The sequence below is a fragment of the Onychomys torridus genome, chromosome 12 (assembly GCF_903995425.1).
Source record: "Onychomys torridus chromosome 12, mOncTor1.1, whole genome shotgun sequence".
Classification (NCBI taxonomy): domain Eukaryota; kingdom Metazoa; phylum Chordata; class Mammalia; order Rodentia; family Cricetidae; genus Onychomys; species Onychomys torridus.
The window spans coordinates 57,265,827-57,284,320 of NC_050454.1; positions in this window are offsets into that span (position 1 = coordinate 57,265,827).

Sequence of the window (18,494 nt, forward strand, 5' to 3'; positions counted from 1 at the left end):
TTAAAAAATATTTTTATTGAAAACATTCTCACAATATACTTTGATTATGTTTATCCCTGCCTCCAATTCCTTCCATATCAACAAACACCCCTACCTGCCCAATATTATATTATTTTTATCTGTGTCCTTTCAAACAAACCAAAAGCAAACAAACAATTAAGCAAATAAGTAAATAAATGAAGAAACACATGTACACACAAGTCCACAAAACAGAAACCAAAATAAATATGTAAAAGATCAATAACACAAAATATGCCAAAATAAAGTCAATTGAGATAAACAGTTTACAAAAATATCACAGAGTTTGCTTTGTGGCAGCCATGTACTCCTGGGCATATGACCTCCTCTGAATTGTGGTTAATATACTCAGTGAGACTCCACTGGAGAAACTGTATTGTTCTCTTGCCAGTGGGTCTCAGTTGGAGATAGCTTCTTGGTTAGGAGGTGGGGTTTATTTCATCTTTCCCCTCTCAGTGCTGGAACTCCATCTTGTTTGAAACTGTATGGGCTTTGTCTATGTAGCCATGTTCTTGGTGAATTCAAATGTGTCATTCAATTTGTAGCTAAAGACACTGTTTCCTATGAATTATCCACCACCTCTGGCTCTTACAATCTTTATGCTTATTTTTCTGCATTGACTTCTAAGCCTTGAAAGGACTTGATGAAGGTATCTCATTTAAGATTGAGTTATCAAAAGTATCACATTCTCTAGCTTTGGTTCTCTCTTTTAATTCCCATGTACTACAAAAGAAACTTCCCTGATGAGCTCTAAATGAAGCACTGATCTATGGAGACAGCAGTATGTCATTAAGAGTCATTGTATTGCTGTGTTCCACTAGTCAAACAGTAGGTTTTCCTGAAGTGGTGTAGGTTTCATCTCTTCAAATGGGCTTTAAACTCAATTTAAAAAAAATGCATGGTTATCCCAAAAGCATGTGTGCCAGTATATCTTGCAGGTAAGCCACTACAACTATTGTAGGTCATAGAGTTTATAGAGGAGTGCTTAGTACTTTTCAAGATCATGGATATTAGTCAGTAGTGGTGAGACTTCTAGTTAGTCACCAGCCTGATTTCCGCATGTTTGATGACATATATTAAGTGTTTTCTTCAGCAATAGAGCTTTTTTATCAGATTGTGAAGATTAACTGATAGCCTTGGCAAAGCCTTTTCCAGCTCTGGCCAAGACCCGGCAGTCCCTCAGCCCACTTATAAAATAAACACACAGATGCTTATAGTATTTAAACTGTTGGGCCTAATGGCCCAGGCTTCTTGTTATCTAGTTCCTATATCTCAAATTAACCCATATCTATTAGTCTATAAGTTGCCATGTGGCTCGTGGCTTACCAGTACCTCACATCTCGCTTGTCATGGCGGACTCTGGCAGCATCTCTCTCCTCAGCCTTCCACTTCCCAGAATTCTCCTCCCTCTTTGTCCCACCTATACTTCCTGCCTAGGTACTGGCCAATCAGTGTTTTATTTGTTAATCAATCAACTCTCCAGCTACAAATGGCACCCAACAGGTTGGTAAGAGTTTCCACCTAAAACCTGATTAAAAAAAAAAAAAAAAAAAAGGTTCTAAAAAAGAGCTAAATACCGCTTCCTAGTTGTCTCTATCATGTTAGCAGCAGCCTGCAGGTTTGAGCTACTATGCTGGGTTCCTGGTGTGTGTGCTTGACCTGCAGTATGGTGGGAATGAGGCATCTGCAAGTGGCACATTACTCTGTGTGGTGGATTTAGTCTGTGCTAGTACAAAAAAATGTTTCTGGGCTACATGCTGCTTTGATAGAGTCATAGACCCACTGCCTCTGGCAGTGAGCATGGTTCCTCCAATGCTAGGGGTAAACATATCATCTCCATGTTGGGAAGCTGAGGTGGGCAGAGCCACCAGCCAAAGCTACTATTTTAGCCCTAGTAATGCTTCAGTTTAAATCAATAGTTACACAATAAGGCAGATTCAGATGGATAAGACTTTAAATGCTTTCAATGTGTGTAAAATATATGTAGGCTTGAAAGAAACAAAAACAAAAGTGATATATAATTATATAAAGAAATACATAGTTTTAAAAAATAAAGTCTTTAAAGTGTTAAATTAATATAAAAAATAGGCCATGTAAAGATGAATATCACACAGAGAATCTGGATTATGTTGTCTTTGATATTCTTAACTGCAGGAAGACATTTGATTATATAAGCTGTAGAGTTAAGCCAATATGTATATTTTAAATGTACCTTGACTTCAAAACTTGGATGTAAGGATATGTTGCTTTGGATAGGAGGCTCTGCTTTTATTGTTTCCACAGAAAGCCAGAGGCTATGGATTTGTTCCAGATTAAGATACATCAGTTTCGACCAGCCAAGACCCCCTGAAAGGTCTCCAATGACACAGATGATAAGTGGGCTGCAGGACTGCAGGGCCTTGGTGGGACCCAGCAAACTTCTCAGCTACAGCCTTTGATGTTTGGAGGGTTCCATGAGCACCCTTTGGTCAACAATTCAACAAGATTCATTAATTTATAAAACTGAAGTTTATACCTAGTGTCATTTATTTATTTATTTTTTGGTTTTTCAAGACAGGGTTTCTCTGTGTAGCTTTGTGCCTTTCCTTGAACTCACTCTGTATCCCAGGCTGGCCTCAAACACACAGAGATCTACCTGGCTCTGCCTTCCGCGTGCTGGGATTAAATGTATGCACCACCCCCACCGCCTGGATTTTTGCCTGGTGTCATAATATGTCTAGCATTATCTTCCCTATTATTTGGTGACTCCATTTAGTTTATTTTTATATATGGATATATTTTCAGAAGGTTCTACATTAGTAGGTTTCCAAAACAACAATTTTCAAAATGTAGCACCCATACTGGTTCCAAAAATACTATAAAAAAATACATTCTGAGCATCAGTATCATAGGACTCTTTTCTTAACACTATCACTAGCCCTAGATGTTCCTTGTAATTTTAATAATTGCTACTTTATTTCTCTGATATTTGATGATGTTTATTACTCTGAAATGTAACTGTCAACATATGTATCTTCTTTGAAAGAATCCCTACTGTTGCAGCATATTTGATCAAACTGTGAAGGTGAGTGGGAAGCTTTTGGTCATTCTATGAGTTATGGATATTTGTCATTGTTTAGGGTGGTTGATCACAAGTTGTTATTGGTAATTGTCAAGAAAAAAGCTGAACAAAGGAGATTAGATTCAGGGTTATTGTTCTGAAAAGAAAAAAGGATGAAATTAATATGATAGGATAAAAATATAGATTATTGAATCAACTCTGAAAATAAAAGAAGGGAACATAGATATGATATGTGTCTCTGCCTAGGCATCTTCTGGTTGGTATAATAAAGAGCTGAACAGCCAACAGCTAGGGAGGAAAGGATAGGCAGAACTTTCAGGCAGAGATAGCAACTCTGGGAAGAATCTGAGAGGCAGAGATTTCACAAGCCAGATGCTGAGGAAGCCGGATGGACACTATATCAAGAAAAGGTAATGAGCCATGTGGCAGAACAGAGATAAATATAAATGGATTAATTTAACCTATAAGAGCTAGTTGGGAACAAGCCTAAGCTAAGCACAAGTTTTCCTACTTAATAAGAAGTTTCCATGTCATTATGTGGAAGCTGATGGTCCCAAGAAAGTCTAACTATACTCTACTCAAGACTTGTACATTTTAAATTGTGTGAGAAAAATAGAAAGGGGATTATAGATAGACACATAAGATAGAACTGATATGAAATGTATCTTCTTTCAGATGTAAAGCCTGGATGTCTTTTATATTTAATTGATTGATTTTTTTTTCTTTAGAATTCTTTCAATCTAGTTTAGTTTCATTTTATTTTGCTTTTGTTCTTAGTCTTTTGATATCATTACAAAAGATCATTGCTATGATCAATTCAGAGGAGTTTTTATGTTTTTTCCTTAGAGTGTTGTGACTAGACTTTATATGTAAGTGATTGTGCAATTCAAATGAACATTGTATATGTACAACAAGGATGAATTTCACGTTTTTCCATGTGGATGTTCTAGTTACCTAATATCATTTACTACAGACCATTACAAATGGCAAAGGAAGTGTTAAGGGGCAATGGAAGCAGTGACTATCCCTAACACTTTGGCTAAACCTATTCCTCATGACGGGTTGTCTTACCCAGCCTTAACATGAGGGGAGAAGTTCATATACCATGCTTTGTTGATACCCATGGAAGGCCTGCCCATGTCTGAACAGAAACATGGGAGGTGTTTATTGGTGGGGGGATGGGAGGTGAAGAAGGAGGGAAAACTGTGGTCAGGATGTAAAATAAATGAATGAATAAGTTTAATTAATAAAATAGAGAGATCAGAAAATGAGTGAATCTTGAAGTCTTTTCCTATCAAATAGAATCCTTCCAGAACTAGAATTTTCTATTTTGTCAAGTCTGCATGTCCAGTTATTTCTAAAGAAGCATTTAGAAAGACAAATTTTAGAAAGATGTCAGAGAAGGCAGATAAACCATATGCAAAATCATCAATTACTACATAAGTCCATATGCTTTTAAATTTACTTCTTGTTTATTTATTTATTTATTTTTCATTTTACACAATGCCTACATTCCCAAGAGGTGGGGTGGGTAGCTTTTGGTCATTCTATGCGTTATGGATATTTGTCATTGTTTAGGGTGGTTGGTCACAAGTTGTCTTTGGTAACTGTCAAGAAAAAAGCTAAACAAAGGAGATTAGATTCAGGGTTCTTGTTCTAAAAAGAAAAAATGGAAGATATTAATATGATAGTATAAAAATATAGTTTATTGAATCTACTCTGAAAAGAAAAGAGGGAAATAAAGATATAATTTGATAAAAATATAGATTATTGAATCTACTTTTAAAAAGAAACTATTAGTTTTAAATATTTTTACATTGAATTGGACTTTTGTATATTGTATACAAATTTTGTATATTGACACAACTTTGATATTATTTTGTTAAAACATACTAGACATATTTTTCTAATCTTGTTCAATGTATTGTACCTACACAGCTTATTTTACAATATAATGCAAGTTGCTACTCCTTGAAAATTATTACTGCAAACTATTTAGTATAATAAAACAATGACAGTAGTTAGTCATCTATTACAATTAAACTTGTAGTCATATTAGATATGTTATCAGGATCAAATAGAGATACATTTTAGATAGGGTGGTCATCTTCAAACACTTCAGAGATCTACAGAATATGGCATTTAAGATGTTTTAATAACATCAGTTCATTTTTTATGACAATGAGACATGTCTGCTCCTGGCAGTACCAATCTCATTCAGAGAAGCTAATGGATATTGAAGAATCACCATATGGAGTTTATTTTCCTTGTGGCAAAATTTAGCCACTGGGCAAGAAAATGCCCTTGCTTTGACTACTGACAGTACACTGTCCAAATGGGACAAGCAGAACACACAAAAAACAAAGGACTGCTGAACTTTGCCAAGACAAGATAGAACAGCTATTTCAATATCCTGCTTCACAGAAAAGTCTGTCAGATATGCTAGGCCTGTAGCCCAAAGATGGATTCCCCATCATTGCAAAGGAACCTGGGGTGACTTCCAAGCAGCCAACTGTTTCCGTCATTTCATACATTTTTTGGAAGTCATTTGCTTGCACTTCCTGCTTACTCAGGTAGTATTATTTCCTTCTTAGATCTCTGATGGAATTGAAGAATTTATAGTTATAGTTTTTCTTGTTGCCAGATTCAGAAAAGAAATTCACTAAAGAGGTATAAAATGTATAAATTTTAGAGACATTAAAAGATAGTTTTGGTAATGCAAGTTAGAATAGAAAATGAAATAGGTACAACCTTAGACTCACCATGGTAAGATTAATAATGGGGTATTTTTGCTGAATTTGTCAAATGTTAATGGACCAGAAATTGTTGATTTATTTATTACCTGTATTCGTTATATATAGTTATTGTACCTATTGTATGCTGTTTCTCTTAAATTAGTTATAACTTTTTTTTTTTTAGTTTAGACAAAAAATTGGAAATTGGTGATATTTTGTTTATGCTTTAAAATAATAAATCTTGCCTGAAGATCAGTAGAGGCCAGGCATGGTGGCACACACCTTTAATCCCAGCACCTGGGAGAAGGAGACAAGAACTGGTATGGCTGGTGGAGAGAGGAAGTAATGAAGTGGAGTGGAGACGGGAGCTCAGCCCTTTCATCTGAGGATCCCTAGAGGTCAGAAGTCTTTCTAGTGGCTGGCTGCACTGCTTCTCTGATCTTTCAGCTTTTACCCTAAAAAAACTAAAATAAAATAAAAGTTTACTTCTTATTCACCGTAACTTTCTCCAATAGTTAGAATAATGCAGCACATCTGGAACATTTTTTTAATGTAATATTTGTAGATGTTCTTTTAAAACATATAAAATATATAATATTTCTGTTTTGTGAAATCCTGTATATAAAATAAATTTAGTTACTTTGTCACAAAGTTTAAAAGCCCTAGGCCATTAAAGGTAATGAACTTGATATTTGAGGATATTCAAATATGCATATATTTATAAGTATGTGTATATACATATTCATATTATACTTGATAGTATTCCAGTTCCCTTTGGGATAATGAGCATGTCTGAATATTTTTCAGTATTTCCTAATTATAACTTTCATTTTGTCACAACAGTACTTTTAAACTATGTAAATATGAAATTTTTTTTAGTTAGAAATACTAGCTACTCACATTAAAGTGTAGTCCTTGAATGTCTGACTTTATCTATTGCTTTGAGGATTTTTTTTTAGTATAGCAGTTTCAGAATGTGAAGTCTGAATGTATTAAACCTGTGAAGACAAAATGTTAATTGCCATGAAATTTAATGACTTTCTTCAATAATAAATTAGAAGTTCAAACTCTGTTCCAAACACATTTGTTTTATTTTTTCTGCTACTTTAAACCTTCTTTAATTCTCAAAATGACCACAGAGAAATTTAGTTCATAGCACAGAATTAGTGAACAATTTGGACTTTTTTAACCAAAAGGAATTTCAGAACATGCATACCCACTGAAGCCAGGTAAATTCATTGTTCCATTTAAATATGACATTCCCTCTGTCTGGGACATTCTGTAGGCAGGACCCCACACCACATGTTTTAGGTCCCTGAGAGATAATGAATGGATTAAATCTAATCACCCAGAAAAAAAGCAGAAAAATGGAATTCCTCAGGGTACAATGAATTACCTATCACCAACAATTTGAACATATTAAAAGTATATTTTGTTTAAAATAACGTTAAACTAATATAATAATTTTGAAGTAACAAAAGGAGCTAAAAAATAATACCCTAGAAATATAGCTGTTAGGAATCCTTCCAACTGCCAATCCAGCTCAGAAACACATCTACCTCCCCATGTAAATTAGCTCTTAGAATTAAATAACACATGACTGATTTATTCTAAGCCCTTCTGAAGCAAAAGCTTTGTAGTATTTATGAATATTCTCAGATATTTTTGTTGTGATGGTTATTCTTGGTTGCCAACTTGACTGTATCTGGAATGAATTATAATCCAGAAATGGAGGGCACACTTGTGATCCAGATCTTGAGGCAAGAAGACAATAGGCCTTTAATCCAGACCTGGATGCTTGAAGGCACACCTTTAATCTGTTCCACATCTTCTACTAGAAGCTCATACACGGACAACGGAACAAGGAAGGGTTTGTTCTTTGCCTGCTTGCCCTAGTCTTGTGAGTATATCCATTCCTTCACTGGCATTAGAGGTTACTTTTTTGGGATTCCAGCATATACAGAAAACCAGCTGGAATACCCAGCCTCATGGGACTGAGCAGCTACTAGATTCTTGGACTTTCCATTCACACCTAGCCAGTGTTAGACTGTAGCCTGTAAGTCATTCTAGTAAGTTCTCATCTATATATACATACACATATGAGGATATATATGGATAAAGAGAGAGATTCATTCTACCATTTCTGTGGCTCTAGAGAACCCTGGCTAATACAGTTGTATAGCTAAATTTATATAAGTGAGTCATAAAGCAGTAATTTCATATTGTGCTCCATTTTTTAAATTGTCACATGGGGATTTGTAACACAAATTGCTAAATGGTCTTATTAATAAAAAACCCAGAGCCAGCTATTGGGGTGAAAGCTTAAAGATCAGAGAATTACAAATTTGTGTTTCAAGGATTTTAGCTTCCATTTTAAGTAATATTGCTTCTGTCTCTTGATCTATTAACGTCCTCCTTGGTAAAGCTTTTTTGTTCTCCTGTACTCTTAGAATCACCCCCAAAGGCTCAATCCTTATTGCTGCTTGGCAAAGGCATTGCTGCTTGGCAAAGGCTACATGTACTGAGTTTACAGGACATGAGAAAACTATCTGAGGGAGACTTCCTCAATGTGACACAAAAACAGAGATGTGGGTGAAAAACCTGTCTTCTCTGCTTAGATTATTGGAGTTCCCGAACTTGATGTTGACTCCTGCAATAGCCAAGCAACTCAGACACTCCATTTATTTAGTATGAGTCTTGCCAGTTTCCCAGCCTCCTACCAGTATCAATACTTTTATCACAGGATTTAAGATTTTCCTCATTATTCATCATTCTAAATATCAGGGTTTTTTCACATGGGAAAGGCTGTGTGTGTAGCATGTCTTGTGTACCTATTTCCTTATTTTCAAGTAAAATTTTCATGATCCCAGAATGTGAATTATCTCTATAAAGCAAAAATAATATTATCCTTAAGTTACAATGCTCTGAATTCTTATATTCTATTTTATTATTTTAATATTAAGGTAACACAAACCACATAATATGTGTCACTTATGTTTTTGTATTTATTATATTATTTCAGTCTGTTGGGGATCATCTGGTTCCTTCAATAGTCAGTTGATCTCACTTAAAAACCCACTGCATCAATATTTTTTCTGATATTCATTGTTAGAATTTTTTTTGAGACAGTGTTTCTCCATGTAGTTTTGGTGCCTGTCCTCGATCTCACTCTGTAGACCAGGCTGACCTCAAACTTACAGAGATGCGCCTGCCTCTGCCTCCCGAGTGCTGGGATTAAAGGCTACCACTGCGTGTCTCTTGTCAGAATTTTATAAGCCTCAATTAGTTGCTTTTAATATCCTAAATATTGCTTGCTTTCATGCTTTTCTGCCTCTTTTGAGTCAACTTTTCTAACAGGTTTATTTTAAAAAAAAAAGGTTTGTTTCATCTAAACTTTTTAATGTAATATGGACATTTTTAAAAGCATTCTTTAAAATTTTTATGGTCTGGGAATGTAACTCTATGATAGAGTGCTTTATGACTCTGGAGTTATTCTTTACTCACACAGTTTATAACAGGAAATTGGAAACTGACTAAAGTGAAGAAAATGCAATGATCAATATATTTTAAGTACTTTTAAACTCTTCTTCTCATAATGCCTTTATGATGTTTACTAGTAGATTATTTTAAAGTAAATCTTAGGCAACTTGCCATTTTTCATATATAATTTGGTTTACATCACTAACTTTGTTATTTTGATCTCCTATGAATAATACTATGTCCTAGACAGTCCATACTAAATCAAATATATAGCCTTATGTTTCAAAATATTAATTTTAGTCAAGGTCTTACTATGTAGATCAGGTTGGCCATAACCTCAGAGATACCCTCCTACCTCTCCTGATTGCTAAGATTTGAAGGTGTACACTACCATGCCTCACCCAAATGTTTGTGGACTATTCCTTTACATTGTGTGAATAGATGTCACTGTGATTGGTTTCATAAAGAAGCTGACTGGCCAATAGCTGGGGGCAGGATAAGGTTAGGGGAAAGCCAAACAGAGAATGCTGAGAAGAAGAAGGATAGAATCAGGGGAGTTGGGAACAGGTATAAGAGAAGCAAGATGGACATGTCACACTGAGAAAACGTATTAAGGCACCTGGCAAAGCTTAGATAAGAAATACAGATTAATAGATAGAGAGCCTGGATCCTGTATGTTACTGTGTTATATTCATATTTTTTGGCTACTATGATGTGCTGGATTATGAAATCTGCTAGATTATGTGAACCTATATATTTTAAAAGTATGTTGAAGACAAAATGTATGTTGCTGTGGAAGAAAGGTTATGCTTTTATTTCCACAGGAACTAAGAGGCTGTGGATTCATTACAGGTTAAAGATGATCAGGTTTGATTGAGAAAGACCCCTGAAAATCCTGCCCAAAACATAAAGAAATAAACCTAGAAAAAGTGCAAAACATGTAACATATTTTACCTGCTCAAATATAAAACAAAAAGTCATGTTCGGATAACTGGTGTACAACACACAATCTATACTTGTATGAATACAGATATGTGTGTATTTTTTTAAGTTTATGTATTTTCAGAGCAAGGGCACCAGACACCAAGGAAAATGGATGGCCCAGGTGGTCCAGCATCTCAAATAGCATCTGTTACAGTATCTTAAGAATTCTACAACTGGGTTGGGGATTTAGCTAAGTGGTAGAGCCCTTGGCTAACAAGCGCAAGCCCTGGGTTTCATCCTCAGCTCAAAAACGAAGAAGAGGAGAAGGAGGAGGAGGAGGAGGAGGAGGAGGAGGAGGAGGAGGAGGAGGAGAAGAAGAAGAAGAAGAAGAAGAAGAAGAAGAAGAAGAAGAAGAAGAAGAAGAAGAAGAAGAAGAAGGAGAATTCTACAACTAAAAGTCTCAAGGCTGCTGGTTGAGATGGATTAGCCTCACAAACTACTCCAGCCAAGAATTAACCATTATCCTAAATTGTCTCAGTTTCCTGCACAGATACCTCCCAAATATCAGGAAGTAGTCTAAAGAACAATGTCTACATTCCCAAAAGAAGGTCTATGGATGCTTAGTATCATTTGGGGTGGGGGAAGCTGTTATTGGTCATAGTCAGACAAAAAAACTAAACAAAGGAGTTAAACTCAAAGATATCTTTCTAAAAGAAAAAATGGTTTATGATATAGAAATGATGAGATAAAATGGTAGAATATTGAATGTACATTAATAGAACAAACAACTATTAATCTCAAAGTATTTTACATTTGTATGGATTTTAGTTTATTGATACAAAATTTAAAGTTAATTTTGCTATACTTTGTCTTGTTTGGGGTATTGTGCATATGCAACTCATTAAAACTATAATGTATAACTAAGAAATACAGTTATTTCTTAAATATACTATCAAAAATAGTTAGCCATGTATAATAGTCAAATTGATAGCCATGTATGTATGTCTTCAAGGTAATACACACACACACACACACACACACACACACACGTCTGTGTGTGTGTGTGTGTGTGTGTGTGTGTGTGTATGTGTGTGTATTTAGATAAATACATGGCCTTCAAATACTTCAAAGACCTACAGAATATGACATTTAAAAATTTTTAATAATATAGGCTTTTCTTGACAGTGAGATACCTCTGCTCCTGACAGCACTAATATACTTCAAATGAGATGATGGGCATCAAAGAAACTCCATGTAGAGTTTACTTTCTTCATAAGCTAGCCATTTGAACAAGAAACTGCTCTTGCTTCAATTGCTGACTGTATAGTATCCAAACTGAACCAGCAGGACAGAGACTGCCAAATTTTGCCAAGACAAGGTAAGTTAGTCCTTCAAAATTCCCTGATTCTCAGAAAAGTCTGTCAAAAATACTAGGTCTGTAGACCAAAGATGGATGCCACAACATTACAGAAGAACCTAGGGTGACTGTCCAGGCACCCAGATGTACTTGTCATTAGGGAATATTTCACCCTTCTGGGCTCTTTAGTGAAGCTGAAGACTAGATAGTCAGAGCTGAAGCTTTCTTTAGTTATGACAAAAGGTATATTAGGTATAAAACTTTAGAGTCACGAATATATGATAAACAGTATTTTCTCTAAATTTGCCAAATACAAATGGATTGGATATTGCAACTATAATTCTTAATTAATCACTTTTATTCTATGTTAATGTTAAAACCTTCCTTTCTAATTACATGACAAGGGAGGGAATGTGGAATATTCTTTTACACTTTGTAACTATAGGGTACAGTGATTGGTTTAATAAAGAAACTGACTGGCCAACACTTGAGACAGATAAGGGTAGGAGGAGGGTCAAACAGAGAAGGCTAGGAAGGAGGGCAGAATCAGAGGGATCACCAGTAGATGCAGATAGAAACAAGATGGACATGCCATACTAAGAAAGGGTACCAAGCCACATGGCAGATTGTAGATAAGAAACATGGGTTAATTTCAATGTAAGAGTTAGCTAGTAACAATCCTGAGCTATTGACCGAGTATTTATAACTAATATTATGCCTCTGTGTGGTTACTTGTGAGCATCTCCTGGGACAGAAATGTCTGCCTAGAAAGGTTGTTTCATCTAAAACAGGATGTAAAATGTTCACACTGTTTCTATTGATTTCTTATCTTTGGAAATATACTCATAATTTTACAGTGTGTATCACCAGTCTATAAATCTTAGGAATAGGAATCCAGTCAGTGTTTTGCTATATACTCAAAGAGCTTGATAAATGTGTTGTTTATAAAGTCACATGACTTCATGGTCATACCTGTAGAAAGTTTATTTTCCTGGAACCAGGTGCTCTGTGAAGATATACCTTTAATACAATATTCAGTCCAAGTCTATGTACTTCTTCATTCAGGTGACAAAAACATTCACAAACTCCAAAACATTCAAGTCCATTCTTTCATATTTTAAATCATTAGAATATATGTTCTCCTTCTTTTAGGAATATTTCCATGCAAGTTAAACTTTTAGCATTGAAAATATATAGGACATAAACTATTTGTTTTATATAAAATATTAAATTTATTATATTAAAAGATCTTAGTTTCACAATTGTGAGGTTATAAAAACCAGAGTGGAAATGCAGAACAATTTCATATATCATTTTAGTGCCATCCTCCCATCCAAATACTAAACCAAGATATTTTCTGAAATTGAGGAAATAATGTTGGGTCCCTTGTGTTAAAAGATCATAGATTCACTTGGGTCAATTATATGTATTCTAATATAGTTTTAATTATAATTGACTTAACATTATTCTCCCTACTACTTCTTCCCTCTAGCCCTTTAAAATCGCCCTCCCTCAATGCCCTCCAATGTTCCTTTACTCTCAAATAGCTTCTTTACCATTTATTATTGTTTTACACACACACACACACACACACACACACACACAGAGCATTATAAGTGTGCTTTTCTTGTTTGAGATATATCATTTCAGGCAGATTACTCTATATTGGACAACCAATAAAGGCCCTAATTTCTAGAAGAGTCTAATTGTTCTCCTCCAAGTAGTGATTAGTTGCTTGTAATTCTTTGTCTAGCAGTGGGACCCCACAACATTTCCCCCTTCCACATTACTGTTGATTGATATTGCCAATTATTATTATTATTATTATTATTATTATTATTATTGTTTTGTGTTTTAATTTTACACATCAGCCATGGGTTCCCCCATCCACCCCCCTGCCGCCCCAACCCTCACCTTCCCTCCAGCCCCTCCCCTCCATACCTATCTCCTCCAGGGCCAAGACTCCCCCAGGGATTCATTTAAACCTGACGGATTCAGTACACGCAGGTCCAGTCACCTCCTTCCAGGCTGAGCAAAGTGTCCCTGTGTAAGCCCAAGGTTCCAAACAGCCAGCTCATGCACTAAAGACAGGTCCAGGTCCCACTGCCTGGGTGCCTCCCAAGCAGATCAAGCTATTCAATTGTCTCACTTATCCTGAGGGCCTGATCCAGCTGGGGGCTCCACAGCCTTTGGTTCACAATTCATGTGCTATTCATAATTCACATTTGGCTATTTGTCCCTGTGCTTTTTGCAATCTTGGATTCAACAATTCATGCTCTTGCAGACCCTCCTCTTTCTCAACAGTTGGAAACCTGGAGCTCCACCTGGGACCTGGCTGAGGATCTCTGCATCCACTTCCATCAGTTCTTGGATGAGAGTTCTAGCATGACAGTTAGGGTGTTTGGTCATGTGATCACCAGACTAGGTCACATCAGGCTTTCTCTCGGCCATTGCCAGCAGTCTACAGAGGATATATCATTGTGGATTTCTGGGGACCTCTCTAGCACTCTGCCTATTCCTGTTCTCATGTGGTCTTCATTTATCATGGTCTTTTATTCCTTGTTCTCCTTTTCTGTTCCTGATCCAGCTGGGATCTCCTGCTCCCCAAGCCTCCCTTCCCTCAAACCTTGCCCTTCATTACTCCCACTGTTGTCCAGGTTGTTCATGTAGATCTCATCCATTTCTCTGCCATTGGGTGATCCCTGTGTCTTTCCTAGGGTCCTGTTTTCTAGGTAGCCTCCCTGGAGTTGTGTAGCAGTCTAGACATCTTTGTTTTACATCTAATATCCTCCTATGAGTGAGTACATACCATGTTTGTCCTTCTGAGTCTGGGTTACCTCACTCAGGATGATTTTTCCTAGATCCATCTAGATGTGTCTCCTGGGCCTCTGCTCTTCACAACCTGCTAATCCATGAGTTCAGTCTAGTTGTGATTTTTGGGTGCCTGTGGGAGCGGCCTCCTCTTCAGATGCTTAAGTTTAGCTCTGCTATCTGAGAAGCTCTGGGAGACATTAGACGGATTTTATTCCTTATCTTGACTTGTGTCTTCTAGCTTTTTATGATTTACTGGAAAGCTTGGGGATAAGGGAACTCTTCATTTGCCCTTTCACTGGCAGAAATTAGATAATTCCTGTAAAATACCGGGGTTTAAGGAGCCACTCGGCAGCCATTTCTTATTGTTATCTCAGGGGTATTTAAGGCATTTCTCAAAGGAGTGAGACCAAGAGGAGGAAGCCTTATGTCCCGTGACTGCAGCCCCCCCCCCAAAAAAAATTTAAAAACAAACAAACAAACAAACAAAAAACCTAAAATGACAAACATGATCCAAGACTCCAATCTCAGGATCCCCAAGATCATGTGAGGATCGGTGATTGACTGACACAAGTCACCCTTTGCCTCATCAACAGAGGGCCAGGGCACGTGTGTAGCCAAAGGACTCCTGGGGGCTCCACAGCATTCAATGCTTGGTCAAGGGAGAATGTGTTGTGGCATATGCAGCCGGAGAATTCCCCAGGGGTCTGACAGTGAGAACGATATCTCAGACTATAGTCATGGGAAATGGCCAGAGAATGAAGCTAGTTTATGCTGGCTGGAAAGGGAGAACTCATCATTTGAAGCAGCAGATGTTGTGTGAAGTGGTCTGGTGGCCTGGCATTGAAAAAGTGGGCAGTTGTAGATCAAACAAACCAGTACATTGTCATGGATGCAGAGCACTGGGAGGGCCTGCTTCATCTTGGCACCAATGCTGGTTATTATTACATGGTGCTATGTTATTTATTAAGCAGCACTGCTTACTATGCGAGGAAAGTCACATGGCACAACAAAACCCACTATAAGAGTTTATTAGGGGAAAGAGAACAGAAAGGAGTGTGCTTAGGCCTATGGAAGATTGCGCATGGAGAGAGAGGAAGAAGAAGGGACGGAGGAGTCTGTGATCTGTATTTATGGATTCTCCTGCACATGGGCATATGGGCTTACATAGTTAAGCCACACATGTGCATAGAATCCATGATCCTCCTGCATGCAAATTACGTGACCATGCAGTGCACAAACTATGTAGGATGTAAGACCCCAGGATGACTGAGCCTCTTGCTTAGCTACTGGACAGTGCATGTGTGGTCATGTAGAAACAGCAGATATACTTATTATGGTTATAAGGTTAATATTTAAAATATTGTAAGGAATTCTACTGATCTGAAAAAGTGATGGTCGCAGTTTTGTTTTCTCATACCCAAGACCTCATAGAATAACAACTATTAAAGTTCCCGGTACAGAAAGCATCCTTGGTCAAGATAATCCAAGTGGTTCCCCAAACAATATAGATTATCAGTGTAGCCCCTGATTGTCTTTAGGGTTGAGTTGGGAGTCTTTTGTTGAAGACACCGCACAGTTAAGACACATGGCACAGGCGATTCAAGATAGATCTGACCTGAAAGCCTCTTTTTTTTGTGGTCTATTATCCCTGTTCCAGAAATATACCTGTAAACTGCCAAAGGAGGGGAGCAAATAAACAGTCGACCCAGAGACAATGGCTATGAAACACAATTATCAGCATGGTAAGATATGCATAAAGTGAAAGAAGTATCCCTTGCATGTTGGCAATCAACAGCTGTTTAATTGGACTTAATGGCTATTCAACAGGACAGAAATATGCCTAAGAATGGAAACCTAGCCAGATTACTTATGTTTTATGTGCTTTTTTGAACAATGTATAGCGGTACATATTATGGACTACAGTATCATCCATAGCATCTTCACTGCCTTAAAATACACCTATTGGTGCTTAAGAGAAGGTTTAGTGGGCTGGGCGGTGGTAGCACACGTCTTTAATCCCAGCACTCGGGAGGCAGAGTTGGGCAGATCTCTGTGAGTTCGAAGCCAACCTGGTCTACAGAGTGAGTTCCAGGATAGGCGCAAAACTACACAGAGAAACCCTGGAGAGAGAGAGAGAGAGAGAGAGAGAGAGAGAGAGAGAGAGAGAGAGAGAGGTTTAGTGGCTAAGAATAGCTCCAACTGCACAAAACAAAGGTCTATATTTATTTTGAGAGTGGATGACACATTTGTGGTTGAATCACAATTTCATATTTTCCTAATTCATCCCCTAATAAATTCTTATAGTGGGTTTTGTTGTACCTTGTAGCTTTTCCTGCATGGTAAGCAGCGCTGCTTAATGAATAACATCGTGCGACAAAATGATAACCAGCATTGGTGCCAAGATGAAGCCAACGACACCCAGATTATCTTCTATGCTTGCTTCTATAGTTCCACTATTTTCATTTTACATTTAGATCTATATATCATATTTTAATCACCTATATATCATAATTTTAATTTTAATTAATTGCTAAAAGTATGAGATTTGTGATTAACTTTATATATTCTCATATTTAGATGTACTTCCTCTTTCTGAAATTTTAATTTGTCTATCCTACATAACATGCAAAACCAGCCTCTTCCCATGACTGTATTTTTTTGCACGTTGTATTTGCTATGGCAAGGTGTCCACACCATAACCTGAGAAATTATTATAAAACTTTAAGTACTTAACAAGAAAATAAACAAAAGAAGGTAAAGCAATAGAAATTATAAAAGCATTCTTGTGAGTGGGTGAAAAAAACATAAATTAATTTCTACCAAATTATTCACATACAACAACGCTAAGGGAGACTGGGACTTGACTCTGAGATGGAAATACAGTACACACCACAGCTGTGGTACCCTAGACACAGAAGACTATGTATTTCCAATGTTCACCATATGCCACTGTTTTTAAGCATTAAGTTAAACATAATGACATGCACACAAAGAAACAGATGACAGGGGTGAATTGCTTATTTGGCAGCATTCTATAAGATATTAACTTTTGCATACATATGCATTTTCAAAGAAAATAGATCATACTGAAAAAAAAATCAGGTTTTTGAAACCTGTCTACTAAACTACAAATAAATACCATGAAAAAATATATACATGTTACTTTAGAAGAAATCATGTCTTAAAAAGTTTCTCCTTTGGTAATAAGTTTGTTTTAGAATTTTAGTTATGTGACATTGATAAACATTTAGAATATCTTTAAATTATCCTTTGGTAGTTGGGATACTTTTAAATTTTCTATTTTAGTAAGATCTAATATTGTTTTATAAAGATATAATTTATTATCTATCTGCTTATTTAATTATGTTTGTGTGGTTGTGTATGTCAAGGAAGACTACAAGTATGTGGAATCACTTTGACATGGAATTCGAAGATTGTTCTGGGTACTGAACTCAATTTTTCTGTAAGAGTGGCTAACCCCGTTCGCCATAGAGACATCCCCATTGTTAAGAGCTGACATTTCTAACATTTAAGGTCTTAACTTTTAATTTTTTTATTCTTTATTATTATTATTATTTATTTTATTTTATTTTATTTTGGTTTTTTGAGACAGGGTTTCTCTGTGTAGCTTTGTGCCTGTCCTGGATCTCTCTCTGTAGACCAGGCTGGCCTTGAACTCACAAAGATCTGCCTGGCTCTGCTTCCCGAATACAGGGATTAAAGGTGTGTGCCACCACCACCTGGCCTTTTTATATTTTTAATCAAATAAAAATCAATAGAATTAGAAACTAGTTTTGTCCCTTGTGGCATCATAATTTTCTACTCACATGCAGAAAAACTGTTCTCTGGAGTGCTTTATTGTGGAATTTTCACGAGTGGCTTTTTATGGTTAAGCAGGGCTTGCAGGTTGTCTATATTTTGTTTCATTAGTCAAACAAAAAGTCATTTTTCAGGAAAGTGTGAAAGTGAAATGCAGTCAATAGTATAGGATAGAAAGACCATGAATAGCTTCCAAAGAATCTTTCATCAAATATTTTAGGGATTGCCTTGTTTACCCGCTTCTCAAAATCATTTGCAGGTTGACTATCTGTTCCTCATAATTTTA